This window comes from Schistocerca cancellata, chromosome 10 (genome assembly GCF_023864275.1).
Source record: "Schistocerca cancellata isolate TAMUIC-IGC-003103 chromosome 10, iqSchCanc2.1, whole genome shotgun sequence".
In the NCBI taxonomy this organism is placed as follows: Eukaryota; Metazoa; Arthropoda; class Insecta; order Orthoptera; family Acrididae; genus Schistocerca; species Schistocerca cancellata.
The window spans coordinates 140268582-140281878 of NC_064635.1; the positions used below are offsets into that span (position 1 = coordinate 140268582).

At 45.9% G+C, this 13297-nt stretch overlaps 1 protein-coding gene and 1 non-coding gene across 2 annotated transcripts in view; both read left to right on the top strand.

The window, feature by feature from the left end:
• The window catches only part of LOC126106199 (speckle-type POZ protein-like), a 56796-nt gene that overhangs the window by 25485 nt on the left and 18014 nt on the right, over positions 1-13297 (top strand). The window lies entirely within an intron of this gene.
• On the top strand, positions 3752-3825 carry Trnat-ugu (transfer RNA threonine (anticodon UGU)). The gene has a single exon. It is a non-coding gene; the product is annotated as a tRNA-Thr (tRNA).

Sequence of the window (13297 nt, forward strand, 5' to 3'; positions counted from 1 at the left end):
TAAGTCTATGGAATATCGACACAAAGAGTCGCCCTAGAAAAAGAAATTCAGGACGTGGACCTCAGCTGGAAAAATCATGGCCACAGTGTTCTGGGACGCAGATGGTGTTATCCATGTTGATTTCCTTGATAGTGAATCAACAATAAATTCAGAGCCGTACATCACAAGACTGGGAACTCTGAAACGGCGGCTAACAAGTGTCCGAAAGGAAAGGGGAAATGTTTTCCTGCAGCATGACAATGCAGTGCCAAACCACACACTTCACGCGCCACCACAGCAGAAATTCAGAGACTGAATCTCACCTACGTACGGCATCCTCCATACAGTCAAAATTTAGCACCGTCTGCCTTCCATCGGTTCCCCATAATGAAAGACGATCAGCGGGAACATCATTATGCTTCTGATGAAGACGTACAGAGGACCGTGAGACTGTGGTTGCGAAAACAGAGTGTCGACTTCTTCCGTGACAGCTTAAGAAAACTTGTTCATCGTTGGCAGAAATGTATCCAGTTTGCTAGTGATTATGTGGTAAAGTAAATATTTGTAACTAAAGATCACATTCTAAGAATTATTTCTACGTTTGATTTATTAAAATATTCCCATCCAAACCCAACTAACGAAAGTGGACGCATTACTTTTCATACAACAGTCGTACTGTTACTTGGGATGCTAGCGCGTGAATATCGATACGTGATACATTATACAGGGCCGCATCTGGACCGACACAAGTCACTCACCCAACGAAAGATAGGATTTAGAAAAGAAGCTTCCCTGACCCACATGAAAGGTCACAGGGTCATAGCGCGACTGCCTTTAACGGTCAATTTCACAGAACAATGTCCACTTCTAAAATTCCGTACAACTCAGTAATTTTCTAAATAAGTTTACTGTACAAGAATACATCTACTCAGTCACGAAAATGAGGCATTTCGAACATGAGAGGTGTTTACGGCAAACTGAAGCCTCAGGGTGTACACAGAAATACACGTGGTGCACCTAGGTACGGGCTACTAAGTCCGTGGGAATGAAACACAAATTGGATGGTAAATAAAATAAAATTTAGCTCAAGCATGCCACGAAGCAGACAAAACATTTATACATACTCCACTAAGCTAACTAAAGCTGTACATCACGTGGCGGCACCGCTCGTCCACGCCAAGTTACAGCGGCACAGTAGATCTCGCCGAATAAACGGAATACTACTGAAATTAACACCGTTCACTGATTGAATTACACTACTGGCCATTAAAAATGCTACACCACGAAGATGACGTGCTACAGACGCGAAATTTAACTGACAGGAAGAAGATGCTGTGATATGCAAATGTTTAGCTTTTCAGAGCATTCACACAAGGTTGGCGCCGGTGGCGACACGTACAACGTACTGACATGACGAAAGTTTCCAACCGATTTCTCATGAACATACACCAGTTGACCGACGTTGCCTGGTGAAACGTTGTTACGATGCTTCGTGTAAGGAGGAGAAATGCGTACCATCACGTTTCCGACTTTCATAAAGGTCGGATTGTAGCCTATCGCGAATGTGGCTTCTCGTATCGCGATATTGCTGCTCGCGTTGGTCGATATCCAATGAGTGTTAGCAGAATATGGAATAGGTGGGTTCAGGAGGGTAATACGGAACGCCGTGCTGGATCCCAACGGCCTCGTATCACTAGCAGTCGAGATGACAGGCATCTTATCCGCATGGCTGTAACGGATCGTGTAGCCACGTCTCGATCCCTGAGTCAACAGATGGGGACGTTTGCAAGACAACAAACATCTGCACCAACAGTTCGACGACGTTTGCACTAGTATGGACTATCAGCTCGGAGACTGTGGCTGCAGTTACCCTTGACGCTGCATCACAGACAGGAGCACCTGCGATGGTATACTCGACGACGAACCTGGGTGCACGAATGGCAAAACGTCATTTTTTCGGATGAATCCAGGTTCTGTTTACAGCATCATGATGGTCGCATCCGTGTTTGGCGACATCGCGGTCAACGCGCATTGGAAGCGTGTATTCGTCATCGCCATACTGGAGTATCACCGAACGTGATGGTATGGGGTGCCATTGGTTACACGTCTGCCACCTCTTGTTTGCATTGATGGCACTTTGAACAGTGGACGTTACATTTCAAATGTGTTACGACCCGTGGCTCTACCCTTCATTCGATCCCTGCGAAACCCTACATTTCAGCAGGATAATGCACGACCGCATGTTGCAGGTCCTGTACGGGCCTTTCTGGATACAGAAAATGTTCGACTGCTGCACTGGCCAGCACATTCTCCAGATCTCTCCCATTTGAAAACATCTGGTCGATGGTGGGCGAGCAACTGGCTCGTCACAATACGCCGGTCACTACTCTTGATGAACTGTGGTATCGTGTTGAAGCTGCATGGGCAGCTTTACATGTACAAGCCATCCAACCTCTGTTTGACTCAATGCCCAGGCGTATCAAGGCCATTATTACGGCCAGAAGTGGTTGTTCTGGGTACTGATTTCCCAGGATCTATGCACCCAAATTGCGTGAAAATGTAATCACATGTCAGTTCTAGTATAATATATTAGTCCAATGAATACCCGTTTATCATCTGCATTTCTCCTTGGTGTAGCAATTTTAATGGCCAGTAGTGTAGTTATCGCTGCACGATTATCAGTAGCACGCACCAGAGTGACTGCCGGGAACTCAAACAAAGCTCTCACACATTTCAACTCAGCAAAAAGAGATGCTGCTCAGAGCATCCGGGCTCACCGGCGTCCTGGGGAAGACAATGCCTCGTCGTCCCTCCCCTCCGAGGTCAGCCGGCAGACGTGGCCGAGCGGTTCTAGGCGCTTCAGTCTGGAACCGCGTGACCGCTACGTTCGCAGGTTCGAATCCTGCCTCGGGCATGGATGTGTGTGGTGTCCGTAGGTTAGTTAGGTTTAATTAGTTCTAAGTTCTAGGCGACTGATGACCTCAGAAGTTAAGTCGCATAGTGCTCAGAGCCATTTGAACCATTTTGAACCCTCAGAGGGTCGCACACGGTGGCCGGAGGGGCTCAGGCAGCGTAAGCGGTTTATGCCTGTACCAACCTCACAGTGGCCACTAATGCCCCTCTCACCCAACGTAACAGTACTCGAAACTCTAGACTGTGGTTGGCTACACTGCTCTTAATATTCTTAGAACCGTGTAGCGGCTCACACGGAGCCGTTACAATTCTTTCCATATGGCTAGAACATCTTCCACCTGTGTCAACATTTTTCGAATTTTGTCTTTTATGAATAGTTTTTCACTTTGATAACCTCTCTGACTATTCTTTGTACACTGAAACAGCTTCTTTGAGTCGCTGTTCCTGCTTTCCACTTTTAGATTCCCAAATTCCAGTTACATATTTCCTTTCCTCTGTACGTTGAACTCTTCTGTCTCTGTCCTCACTGTCGATGTTACGCAGCCACAGCATCCTGGCTCCTTTCCTCCTTTTCACAGTTCTCTGACACTTTTCGTTGAACCATTTCCGTTTCTTAAGTTTCCTTCTTTTTCCCAAAGTTTTCTCTGCTGCATCTGTTATTACTGTCTTTATTCTTTCCCAAGCCTTACCAACACTAATTTCCTCTTCGTAGTTCTCTTAAAGAAGCAGAAAGTTCTGTTAGATCGTGAAATACCTCTGTAGGGTACATTACATATGTGGAATAGTGGACAGTTGGGAATGTGAGTCTCACGGGAAGCGTGCAAGGGATAAGTCCCTGCAGTCGCGCTATTCATCTGTGTCCTCGGTGGTTCAGATGGATAGAGCGTCTGCCATGTAAGCAGGAGATCCCGGGTTCGAGTCCCGGTCGGGGCACACATTTTCAGCTGTCCACATCGAGGTATATCAACAACACCTGTCAGCAGCTGAGTGTTTCAGTTAGTCATCATTAATTCAGTTTTATACTGACGGTGTGTGAAATATCGTATTTACGTATAAAAAAGCAATGTGTTTTAAGTTCAGTCTGGCCGGCTGTATGGCCTTTGTGTGAGTAGGTGAGAGAGAGACGGGAGGGGGGGGGGGGGGTCGCGCACCAGTGCTTTCGTACTGCTGTATGCGCATGCCAAATGATCCACCGATCTAACAATTTCTAGGAAGATTAACAAATTATTTAGAAACGAACTGAATAAGTAAACCCCGTAGCATTAATCATGCTGACTAACACAACAGGATTATAATTCGAATCTCACAAATTTTTGTTGGTAGTACCCAAATCTCTACAAAGGTTCCCGTGAGATCACCGAAGTTAAGCACTGTCGGCCGTGGTCGGCACTTGGATGGGTGACCATCCAGGCCGCCATGCGCTGTCGCCATTTTTCGGGGTGCACTCAGCCTCGTGATGCCAATTGAGGAGCTACTGGACCCAATAGTAGCGGCTTCGGTCAAGCATACCATCATAACGACCGGGAGAGCGGTGTGCTGACCACACGCCGCTCCTATCCGCATCCTCCGCTGAGGACGACACGGCGGTCGGATCGTCCCAGTAGGCCACTCGTGGCCTGAAGACGGAGTACCCAAATCTCAGTGCCTTAAGGCCTCATCTCAGTGCGGATTCAGATGAAAGTTATTAAGAAATAATCACGAATAAGGTCAGCGATAGAGCTTAAAAGGGGAACACATACTTGTGGAGCTTTTTTCTCAAAGCTCTAACTAGGAAAACATAGGCGCAAACATTGCAAATTCAGATGCACAAGCCGACCGCTGTGGGCAAGTGGTTCTAGGGGTTTCAGTCTGGAACCACACGGCTGCTACGGTCGCAGGTTCGAATCCTGCCTCGGGCTTGGATGTGTGTCATGTTCATAGGTTAGTTAGGTTTACGTAGATGTGTGTCATGTTCATAGGTTAGTTAGGTTTACGTAGTTGTAAGTCTAGGGAACTGATGACCTCAGATGTTAAGATCCATAGTGCTTAGATCCATTTGAACCATTTGAATCAGATGCACTTTTCATTCACTACACATGAACACGAAAAACTGTTCATTCCTCTTTGTGACGAACAAACCCGGACATAAGCGCAAACATTGCAAATTCAGATGCACAAGCCGACCGCTGTGGGCGAGTGGTTCTAGGGGTCTCAGTCTGGAACCACACGGCTGCTACGGTCGCAGGTTCGAATCCTGCCTCGGGCATGGATGTGTGTGATGTTCATAGGTTAGTTAGGTTTACGTAGTTGTAAGTCTAGGGGACTGATGACCTCAGATATTAAGATCCATAGTGCTTAGAGCCATTTGAACCATTTGAATCAGATGCACTTTTCTTTCACTACACACGAACACGAAAAACTGTTCATTCCTCTTTGTGACGAACAAACCCGGACATCAGTTGCGGCAAAACGATTCAAATTCACTGGTTCCTCTGAAAGTGCGAGGCTGACCTACGTTAAATTACGCCAAGACACACGTCCTGCATCCGACAAACCTGTGCGTTAACTCGCGCGGCCACCTCGCCACCGACATAATTCCTTCATAATTACCTCTCGTGAGCTCACCGGAACGACTCACCAGGAAAGAATGCTATTCAAAACGCAACGACAAAACACCAAGGGCCGATAGAAGCAAAATACATAAACCCCACGCTCGCACCACTTTGCGTTCTTGAATGCTTTTCATGTTTAATACTAATCAACTTTCAGAATTCTCACATATACAGGCAGAAACACATAATTTTCACCACAAATACTACGGAAATGCCTAGTGCTATTGGTGTGCGGTTTTTACGGAACGGATTGGTCGTCAGGGACTAGTACTGTTAGCCAATAAGCAGATTGTAAGAATACTTAGAAAGTATATTACTTGTGCAAACATAGACTTTTGAAATGGAACAATGCTTACTGACGTTAACAAACTAGAAGTAGGATAAATTAGAATGTCATAAGGGCTGGTTACATCATTATAGTGCGTCTGCGTATTTTGAAAAGTTCCCGCACTGACCCTTGTTACTGCCATTCTATCTGTGTAGTTGCTGGGTACGATGTTGTTACGAAGTGCATTCAAGTTCTAAGGCCTCCGATTTTTTTTCTAATTAAGTACTCACCCGAAATCGATGAAACTGGCGTTACTTCTCGATGTAATCGCCCTGCAGACGTACACATTTTTCACAACGCTGACGCCATGATTCTATGGCAGCGGCGAAGCCTTCTTTAGGAGTCTGTTTTGACCACTGGAAAATTGATGACGCAATAGCAGCACGGCTGGTGAATGTGCGGCCACGGAGAGTGTCTTTCATTGTTGGAAAAAGCCAAAAGTCACTAGGAGCCAGGTCAGGTGAGTAGGGAGCATGAGGAATCACTTCAAAGTTGTTATCACGAAGAAACTGTTGCGTAACGTTAGCTCGATGTGCGGGTGCGTTGTCTTGGTGAAACAGCACACCCGCAGCCCTTCCCGGACGTTTTTGTTGCAGTGCAGGAAGGAATTTGTTCTTCAAAACATTTTCGTAGGCTGCACCTGTTACCGTAGTGCCCTTTGGAACGCAATGGGTAAGGATTACGCCCTCGCTGTCCCATAACATGGACACCATCATTTTTTCAGCACTGGCGGTTACCCGAAATATTTTTGGTGGCGGTGAATCTGTGTGCTTCCATTGAGCTGACTGGCGCTTTGTTTCTGGATTGAAAAATGGCATCCACGTCTCATCCATTGTCACAACCGACGAAAAGAAAGTCCCATTCGTGCTGTCGTTGCGCGTCAACGTTGCTCGGCAACATGCCACACGGGCAGCCATGTGGTCGTCCGTCAGCATTCGTGGCACCCACCTGGATGACACTTTTCGCATTTTCAGGTCGTCATGCAGGATTGTGTGCACAGAACCCACAGAAATGCCAACTCTGGAGGCGATCTGTGCGACAGTCATTCGGCGATCCCCCAAAACAATACTCTCCACTTTCTCGATCGTGTCGTCAGACCGGCTTGTGCGAGCCCGAGGTTGTTTCGGTTTGTTGACACACGATGTTCTGCCTTCATTAAACTGTCGCACCCACGAACGCACTTTCTACACATCCATAACTCCATCACCACATGTCTACTTCAACTGTCGATGAATTTCAATTGGTTTCACACCATGCAAAATCAGAAAACGAATGATTGCACACTGTTCAAGTAAGGAAAAGGTCGCCATTTTAAGTATTTAAAACAGTTCTCATTCTCGCCACTGGCGGTAAAATTCCATCTGCCGTACGGTGCTGCCATCTCTGGGACGTATTGACAATGAACGCGGCCACATTTTAAAACAATGTGCATGTTTCTATCTCTTTCCAGTCTGGAGAAAAAAAATCGGAGGCCTTAGAACTTGAATGCACCTCGTATGTTCGCTTACAGTGTGCTTGTGCAGTGCGAGTTGCTGGTCAGTGTGTGGCAGCCCAAGCAGTATGTCGCGAGTGGACGATGGTATTAACCGACGCAGAAAAATGATGACGATGTTTGGTTTGTGGGGAGCTCAGCGGCGTGATTATCAGCGCCCGTACAAAGTTCCAATCTTTAAACAGTCCAGTCTCGCCACTTCCACGAATGATGATGAAATGATGAAGACAACACAAACATCCAGTCCCCGGGCGGAGAAAATGCCCAACCCGGCCGCGAATGGAATCCGGGGCCCCGTGGTCCAGAGGCAGCATCGCTAGCCATTATACCACGAGCTGAGACATTGCAGGAAAAGCCGACATGCTCGTGGTGTATGGAGAGCGTAGGGAGAATGCACTTCGTTCTTGTACATTGTGTCCGACAAGGTATCCCAACAGGCGTCAGCCATCTCGGTGATTATTCATCAACATCTTCAGCCAGTTCAGTGAAAGTGTAACACAAAGAAAGCGTACCAAAAGCAAAGAAGCGTCTACAAAAGGGGGAGAAATGAATGCAGTTGATGCTGTAGCTGCAGCTGTGCCGTCGCACCAGCAAGTGGCGCGAGTCAGGCAGCTCTCCTACGGACTCTCCTCCATGGACACGTAGCTTTCATCCCTGTCATCTCTCTCGATCAAGAGCTGCATGGAAACGATTATGGAAAATGTGTTAACTTCTGTACAAGAGCATTAAGACAGAATACTGCAGATGTATCGTAGATCTTAAAACTTCCTGGCAGATTAAAACTGTGTGCCCGACCGAGACTCGAACTCGGGACCTTTGCCTTACGCGGGCAAGTGCTCTACCATCTGAGCTACCGAAGCACGACTCACGCCCGGTACTCACAGCATTACTTCTGCCAGTACCTCGTCTCCTACCTTCCAAACTTTACAGAAGCTCTCCTGCGAACTTTGCAGAACTAGCACTCCTGAAAGAAAGGATACTGTGGAGACATGGCTTAGCCACAGCCTGGGGGATGTTTCAAGAATGAGATTTTCACTCTGCAGCGGAGTGTGCGCTGATATGAAACTTCCTGGCAGATTAAAACTGTGTGCCCGAGCGAGACTCGAACTCGGGACCTTTGCCTCATTCTCATTATCGTAGATCTTGTTTAGAGCCGAAGTCACATCTACCAATCACGACCAGGTAAACCGCCGAAACATGCACTATTGGTCTGTAGACAATCCCTGTTGGCTTTGTCAGGTGGAACGTCAGCGTGGTGAGGGATATTGAAGCATCAACTCATCGGCCTGTTTTTCATAGAAAGAACACTGAACATCCACAAGCGTCGCAGCCTCCTAAAAGACCATATTCCGCAGATGCTAGAAGACGTACCTCTGCAGACTAGCATGAAACTGTGGTACCAACATGGTGGCTGTTCCGTGCACGGTGCACAGAGTACTACAGCATGTCTTCATGAATTGTTCCCAAATCGTTGTGAATGGTGGTGCTTGTGGTTGTCGGTTTTCTGAATATTGTGAAGTTGTGTGTGTTGTTTGTTTTATGTATTGTGAGATCTAGAAAGTGTAGTGTGTTGTTAGTTTCTGTTTCTGTTTCACAACCTATCAAACCACCCATTGGCACATAAGGATGCAAACTTCAGATTCATTCTCCACAGATTAAACAGAACACCCATGAACAAACAGAACTACACACAAGAACTAAACACAATAAAACAAATAGCAGTAGAAAATGGTTATACCACCTATATGGTAGACAGGTTAAATCAAAAAATATGCAAGCAGTACAAAAATGAACATACCACACACACACAAATCCTCACTCAGCATAGAACAACACAAAACACAAACAATGACCACATACAAGACACAACAGAGCAACAACACACACACAAAACGAAATGGCACATACTCACCTACAATAACAAGATTGTTCACAGAATAGGCAACATATTAAAGAAGCAGGGACTCCAAATAGGATACAGGACAGAGAACACAACACAGAAAAAAATCAGAACACAAGAAACACGCATGGATTAATTTAACAGATCAGGAATATATGAACTCACATGCAACACTTGCCAATCATCTTACATAGGACAAATGTGCAGAAAAATCAAAACAAGATACTCAGAACATCTCAGAGCTTTAAAAAGCAACAGCTCCCATAGCACATTTGCTGACCACCTGGTAGCCAACAATCACCACCCAACCACAATAGAATCAGGCTTAAGAATACTAAAACCCAGCCACAGCCTATGCAACAAATTCGCCATTGAGGAAAACTTCCATATACAGAAGGCAATAGCATAAGGAAAACAGGTCTTACACGAATACACTACACTCTGTAAGGGCACACTATTTAACACATTAAAGGAACATTACAAATAAAAACAGCACAAACAGATAAAACAAAAGGAATACCATATAAAAGACAACACGCACACACACACACACACACACACAAAGATAAAATGCAAACAAAATTCAAATTTCGCGCCGAACTCTCTGGTGAACAAATGAATACTGACTGGGCTGGGACACACAACACACCGCAATCACACTGTGTTTTGGTGAAGTGTAAAGTGTTGTTACTACGTTATTTGTGGAAAATACTTGTTATAGTTACGTTTGCATCACAACACCTCAGCATGATGAGGAGAATGGAAGCGCTTGCTACACGAAAACGTAAGTAAAAACGAATATAGGCGCGAAAACGTCGCGACAAACTAAATTGCATTCTAGAAGAAAGCTTAACACCCATCATAAAACTTTCTCATCAACATCGTTTGGTTGCAGATGACAACCTACCTGTAGTAATCAACACACACGTGATCCAGAAAATTCATACACACCTAATGTAAAGGTATTCACAAAAAGAAACGATCTGTTGTTTGAATTAAAGATGCACATAATTTTATAATCATTTAACAAAAATGTTGATATTGCAGAATAAATAAAAACGAAAACCCACTGATGATGGCACAGTGGTGCCGAAACATGTTTGGGTATTGAGAAAAAAACGGTGTTTTGCATAGCTAGCGGACCTCACATCCAACAATTTTAACTGCAAACATGGGCAATACAAGGAGCTGCAAAACAAAATTATGAATAAAAAGTGTATGTATTCAAGAAAAATACGCTTTGTAAGTCATATTACAATCCGTTTACTGGCTAATAATACGAGCCCCTGATTACCAATGCGTTCTGTGGAAATCGCACATCAATAGCACTTTCGACTTCCGCAATATTTTCGGTGCGAGTTTTACGTGATTCGCTCTGTATGCCTGTAATTACAACAGTCTTACATTCGTCACGGTCATTTTGTGACCCCTGAATACATAAACGATCCAATGTAACATGAGATATTAATAAGAATGTAAATCATGCTCACATAATTTATTCGTAAGAAAAGTTATGCGAATAAGAGCGGCAAGCTTAAAAGGAGTACCCTCCCGCCCAACGTGTGCTATATCTTCTAGAGTTTACATAGCGTACACCACTTTTTATTCAGCGTTTTTACAAGTGCCCATTAGCGTAACCAGCAACCTGCGGTTGACTGGTGCGGGTTTCAGGCAGCCGGACTGCTTTCATCAGCCTGGCCCGCGGGACGAGTCCATGGGAGGGTGATGGAGCGGAGTGGGTAGGTGGTGGCGGTGGGAGGAGGGGGGTGAACGAGGCCCCCACACTCTACTCCGCCCGCGACGCGTTTTCCAATGTTCGGCATTCCACTGTTCGCGTTATTCTAGTCTGGCCTCTGTGTAATCCAGTCAGTAGACGTCAAACTGAAGCGAATTAGACTTTTTAAAACGAGGAAAGACATGATGCCTTATTTAGCATTACACAAATACCCCGCGCGTATGCTATCAGCTACCAACAGAATTTTTGGATAAATATTTAAAAATGTCGATAATAGTGTTTGTGGATATTACCAAACTTAAATTGAAACACACCTAATGATTTGCCTACGGTCAGCAATCGCAAAGTTATTCCTAATAGATTGACAACTACGATACCTGTCTCATTGTCGTATTTTGTTTTTCCATCCTCTTTCGTATGAACATTGGTAAATAATTCTTGTTCAGCGTGGACGTATTAGAATACTGTGACTTCAGAAACTGAAGATAATGTAGGACGAATTAGCTGCAACCAGTTGCTTTTAGAAACATTTATTTTTGGTTATCACATTCACGATGCCTGTCGTCCAGTCTTTTTTTTTTTTTTTTCTTTATTGATTTTCAATTCCCCCCGAAGGAGGCGGGCCAGCAGCAGCTTACTACGCTGCTCTACAGCCTACAGACTATTTTTTAAATAAAGGAAGGAGAAAGAAACAAGAAAAAACAGGCGATAAAATGGCGATTAAAAGTGAAACATGGCGTAAAATTGCGGAAAGTTAAAACAGAAAGCAAAGGGGGTGGCAATGTAGATAAAAGACACAGGAATCAGACAAGTAACACAGTAGACACACAGTTAAAAAAAAACATGGCGACAGTCTGGTTTCTGTTCGCAAGTAATAAAAGCACACCCAGCGACAGTATGATGGCTGTTCGCTACACGTCCCAAACGACACAACACGGAGCACGCACTGGAAAAACACACTGTAAAACACTGTACGAAAAAGGCGGCACAAAGATGGCACTCCCGACCCAAGGCAGATGGGGGGGGGGGGACGTGGAGTAGGGGGAAAAACAAGGAGGCAGGAGAGGAAAAAACGAAAAGGGGGGGGAAACCAAGGAGGGAGAGGACTAATAAAGGGGGAGAAGGGCAGACGCGAGAGGGAATGAGAGGAGGCAGAGGAGGGAAATGTAAAAGGACGCGGGGGAGAGAAGGGGGCAAAGAGAGGGGAGGTGGGGAAGAAAGAGGATGGAAGGGGGGCGAGGGAGCCCGGGAAAAGGACAGAGGAAAGGAGGGGGAGTGAGGATCAGAGTTGATAGGAGGGATAAATGGAGGGAGAGAGGGCATCATCCAGGAGGGGGAGTTGATGGAAGCCACCTTGGGAAAGGAGATGTAGGGTGTAGAGATGGAGGGTAGGGGGGACACAACGGTGAAGACGTGGCAGGGGGCGGGGATGGGAGAGGAGAGGAGCAACCAGGGGGTGAGGGGGTTCAAGACGGCGGGAGGTGTAGAGGATGCGGATATGTCCGAGGAATAGGAGCAGATGGGGGAAAGGAATGAGATCATAGAGGATCCGCGTGGGGGACGGGAGGCGTATACGGAAGGCGAGGCGGAGTGCATGACGCTCAAGTATTTGGAGGGACTTAATCGTCCAGTCTTTAGATGTTCCCATTTATTTACGTGTCGTGCACAACGTTGCTATTGTAAATTGTCGTAAGGGAAGAAAGAATATCTGCGACGCACAAAGAAATGTAAGCACTGGAAGATGATGTGAACATAAACTGAATCTACCCTCAAAAACGCGTCGTTTGAGACAGTTTCTTGGCGAGGGGTGTAGGGAAAGGGGTGCCGTTCATATCGAGTGCTTTGCACCGTGAACATAAACGTCACAGGTGCCAAGATTTTGACATTATGCACTTGGAGCGCTGCCGTCGCGCCACGTGACGAGACGACCCTAACAAGGGGAACTCCCGATCGCAACCCGCTCCGGGTTAGTGGTAAGGGGGCCCCGTGGACAGCCCGGCAAAAACTAAACGCAGATCAAGCATGAAAAGAGGAATAAGGTGTACTACTGGACTGTGAAAAAAAAGCAAAATAGAAATAGTGAGCGGTACAAGAACAAGAAGTGCAACACAGGGAAGGGATGTGTTGTGGTAGCCAGTATGGCATTCCAGCGTGTTTGGTCAGAGGGTCAGCTGCGCTCCGTAATAAAATTCACTGAGTGAATGGCTCAACAATGGACTTCAGCGGGTGTCATGGGACGTCTGCCCTGAACAGCCGCAACGAACAATGACCAACAAACTCAGCTCAAGAAGAAAGAAAGTGGTCACAGTATTGGCCTGCGACGCGGCCGTGCCGTGTTGGAAATTTGTGGTAAGTTGCT